The sequence below is a fragment of the Carlito syrichta genome, unplaced genomic scaffold (genome assembly GCF_000164805.1).
Source record: "Carlito syrichta isolate Samal-C Ts95f unplaced genomic scaffold, Tarsius_syrichta-2.0.1 Scaffold301797, whole genome shotgun sequence".
Taxonomy (NCBI): Eukaryota; Metazoa; Chordata; class Mammalia; order Primates; family Tarsiidae; genus Carlito; species Carlito syrichta.
The window spans coordinates 92,426-96,655 of record NW_007245893.1 but is presented as its reverse complement, the minus strand read 5'-3'; the positions used below and the strand labels follow the sequence as shown (position 1 = coordinate 96,655).

General features: G+C 49.1%; 1 pseudogene; it reads right to left on the bottom strand.

Moving 5' to 3' along the window:
• Positions 1-2,266: 2,266 nt before the first annotated feature.
• On the bottom strand, positions 2,267-2,940 carry LOC110595415 (annotated as a pseudogene).
• Between the last annotated feature and the right edge of the window lie 1,290 nt (positions 2,941-4,230).

Genomic DNA, 4,230 nt, shown 5'->3' with positions numbered 1-4,230 from the left:
AATGGCACATATCAAAAGAACAGGGGGGAACTTTTTTTTTCTTGAGTTGGAGTCTCTATCACCCAGACTGGAGTGCAGTGGCCGCTCCTGGCCACTGCAGCCTCGACCTGCTGGGCTCCAGCGATCCTTCCACCTCAACTTTCCAAGTAGGCAGAACTACAGGTGTGCGCTACCACACCCAGCTAATTTTTTTGATTCATTGTAGAGATGAGGTCTCGTCAAGTTGCCCGGGTGGGTCTCGAACCCATGGGCTCAGGCAATCCACTCACCTCAGCCTCCCAAAGTGCTGGGATTACAGGCTGAGCCACTGAACCCAGCTAGGGCAACTTTTAAGGAGAGTCCATTGGCTAAATCTGGGAACATCTAAAGATCAAAATAAACATGACAGTATCAGATTTCAACCAATTAAATAAAACTGATATTCATATTGCTAACCAAATGAACACATAAGTAAATAAATGGAAGAGAAAGTGAAAGCTCTTTCTTACAGTAGAATGCCAAGTCCTGAATATAAACTAGGTGTGGTGGCTTACACCTGTAATCCCAGCACTTTGGAAGGCTGAGGCAAGAGGATTGCTTGGGACCAGAGGTACGAGGTTAGCCTGGGCAACATTAGCTGGGCTTGGTAGTGTGCACCTGTAGTCCCAGCTACTTTGGTGACGAGGCAGAAGAAGCCTGGGTCCAGGAGGCTGAGGCTGCAGTGACCGTGAGCATGCCACTGCACTCCATTCTAGGTGAAAGAGTGAGACCCCGAATCAAAAAACAAAGAAGTAAGTTGCTGACTCTTCAAGACTAGGTTAAAAAGAAAAGAAAAGAAAAAAACTGAAAGAATGCCAAGCCATAAATGTAGAAGGAATGATGGAAATAGAAAACCACCATATGACGCCATCATGGTGACGATTCACTCAGATGGGTATCATCCATGCATGAGTCACAAAGGGGAAAATGGTGACTCCGTGGTAGAGAAGTCTGGAAGACAGCAACACCACCAAGCAATCAAGGCCAGCATCACCAGGGGTGGGGCAAGACGACATAACATGCTGTAATAGGCAGAGCCCAGTGTCCTGTCCATAGTGTTCCTGCCAAGAACACATGATGAGGTCTGACCAAAATGAAATATCAGATGGAACCAGGTCTAGGGTTACCCTACAGAATAAAAGCCCTGCATGCCTTAAAACTGAAGGATATGAAAGACAAGGAAAGACTGAGAACGCATTCCATATTGAAGGAAATCTCCTTCCTTCCATACGAACGTGTGGCAACTAAATGCAATGCATCATTCCAGGACTGAATCCTAGACCAGAAAGGAGGGCCGAGCTGGCGATGTCTGAACAGGGTCTGTGATCGGGAGGCAAAGTAGTGCCAACCTCCATCTCCTTCTTGGGGGGTTTGTATTCCAGCACTACTGTAACAAATTACTACTAGCTGCATGGCTTAAAACAACAAAAATGCGGCCGGGCTCGGTAGCTTAGCCTGTAATCCCAGCGCTTTGGGAGGCTGAGGTGAGTGGGTTGCCTGAGCCCACGGGTTCGAGACCTGCCTGGGCAACTTGGTGAGACCTCATCTCTACAATAAATCAAAAAAATTAGCCAGGCGTGGTAGCACGCGCCTGTAGTTCCAGCTACTTGAAAGGCTGAGGCGGAAGGATCGCCGGAGCCCAGCAGGTCGAGGCTGAGGTGGCCGGGAGCGGCCACTGCACTCCAGTCTGGGAGACAGAGTGAGACTCCAACTCAAAAAAATAATAATAATATAAAACATAAGCTGGACTTGGTGGCTCAGCCTGTAACCCCGCGCCTTTGGGAGGCTGAGGTGAGTGGATTGCCTGAGCCCGCGGGTTCAAGACCCGCCTGGGCAACTTGGTGAGACCTCATCTCTACAATAAATCAAAAAAATTAGCCAGGCGTGGTAGCGCGCGCCTGTAGTTCCAGCTACTTGGAAGGCGGAGGCGGAAGGATCGCCGGAGCCCAGCAGGTCGAGGCTGCGGTGGCCGGGAGCAGCCACTGCACTCCAGTCTGGGCGACAGAATGAGACTCCAACTCAAAAAAAAAAAAACCAAAAAACACCCAGAAATGCATCTTCTCACGGTTCCAGTAGCTAGAAGCCCAAAGTCAAGATGTCAGTCAGAGCTGGTTCCTTCTGGAGATTTTGAGGGAGACACTGTTCCTTGCCTCTCTCCTACTGTCTGATGGTTGCTGGCAGTCCTTGGGGTGCCTTGGCTTGTGGCAGCATAACTCCATGCTCTGTCTCCATCTTCACGAGTCTATCTCTATGTGTCTCTGTCTCTCTCTTTGTCCTTTCCTCTTTTTTTTTTAACAAGTGGAATCAATTTATTAAAATACTTGACTCGAGCATCAGCAATGGCGACTTCAACCTCAACTCCCGGCTGGATACTGATGGACGTGACCTGCTTGATAATCTCGGAGGGACTGTGCAAGTCGACGAGCCGCTTGTGGATGCTCATCTGGAAGCGATGCCCTGTCTTGGAACCTTCGCCACAAGGCGTTTTCCTGGTGGGGATTCTCAAAATCCTGGTAGGCATGCGAACGGGCCCTTTCGCTTGGAGATTCTTTTCCTTCGCGCCTCTGATCTGGTCCACGCACACTTTCACCCTGGTGTGTTTAGGGGGGATGGGGCACGGTGGTCGCCACGCGCTCTCAAGTGGTTCCGAAAAGGGTAACAGGGATTCGAGAGTTCTTTGGGTACTGCCAAAAAACAAAATTATGACAAATGGAAAGAGCTTAATTGGCTTTTATGTGCAACTCTGAAAAGGCGCGACACCTTCTTCTGTGCTCTGACGAGCTGAGCGGAGGGGGCTGGTCTTACAGATGGAAACGGGCTGAGGAAAGCAAGATTTCACGTTGCGGCTGGTGAGGGGGAGCCTGATCCGGTGACGGCCACCTCCGGCTCCACGGGCGTCTGGCCGGTGTCTTTAAAAGCCATCGCCGCGGCACGGCTTCCTGGCTGGCTTGTTCCTCGGCGAGAGCGGACAGCGGTGAGTCAGGAGCAGAAGCAGCACCCGCGTCCGCGTGGTCTTCGGAAGGACCCTCTCCTCTTTTATAAGGACACTAGGCTATTGGGTTTAGGGCCTACCCTTGACCCAGGATGAACTCAACCTGAGATCCTTAATTACACCTGCAAAGACCCTATTTTGAAATAAAGTCACCTTCTGAGGTTTCAAGTGGACATGGATTTTGGGGGGGATACCATTTAACCCATAAGAGGGTTGTATCCAAAATGTTTAGGGGGGATGGGGCACGGTGGTCGCCACTCGCTCTCAAATGGTTCCGAAAAGGGTAACAGGGATTCGAGAGTTCTTTGGCTACTGCCAAAAAACAAAATTATGACAAATGGAAAGAGCTTAATTGGCTTTTATGTGCAATTCTAAAAAGGAGCGACACCTTCTTCTGTGCTCTGACGAGCTGAGCAGAGGGGGCTGGTCTTACAGATGGAAACGGGCTAAGGAAAGCAGAAACTGAGAATAAACTGTGGATTGGCGAGTGCGAAAATACTTTCCTTGTAAAGGTTAAAGCAGAAAGGATTTTCTCATCGCTCCAGGTAGAACTGGCCTGTTTGGGATCTCCTCCCGATTTCTCAGCGGGTCAGATAAGTGACTTCGTTTCGGTTTGGAGGCCTGGAACATCAGCATGAGTGACTCCATTTTGGTTTGGTCCACTGGGCTTGGTGCAGGCGCTCAGTCCAAACCCATGGCTTCCTTAACAATTAACTTAACAGAACTGTTGTCACAGCTTTTCTAGACACTTAAAATTATTTCAAAACAAATCACAAAAATTGTTTTAACCTTGCTTTTGAAATTACTGAAGGTTTATGTGGAGAAACAATTCAGGAGCTAATAAGGCAAGATTTCAGATGTTTGAGCCTCCACGGTTCTGCCACTGTCCTCGTTTTGTCTGTGGGTCCCTGCAGAATGGGGACAGCCCCCTCGACTGAGTAGGAGAGAGGGTGAGAGTGCCCAGTTCTTGTTTCTTGTATTTTCTGTGTTCTTTGGGAGCTTTGAACATCGATTTGGGTGGATGAGACACATTGTCAGAGGGAAGTGATTTAGAATTTGGTCATAACTGTGAGAGGCTTTGTTCAAGTCAAATGTAGGTATGAAAGTAGAGAGTCCTAGCTGGGTGCAGCACTTTGGGTGGCTGAGGTGAGAGGATTGCCTGAGCTCACAGGTTTGAGACCAGCCTGGGCAACTTGGTGAGACTGCATCTCTATAATAAA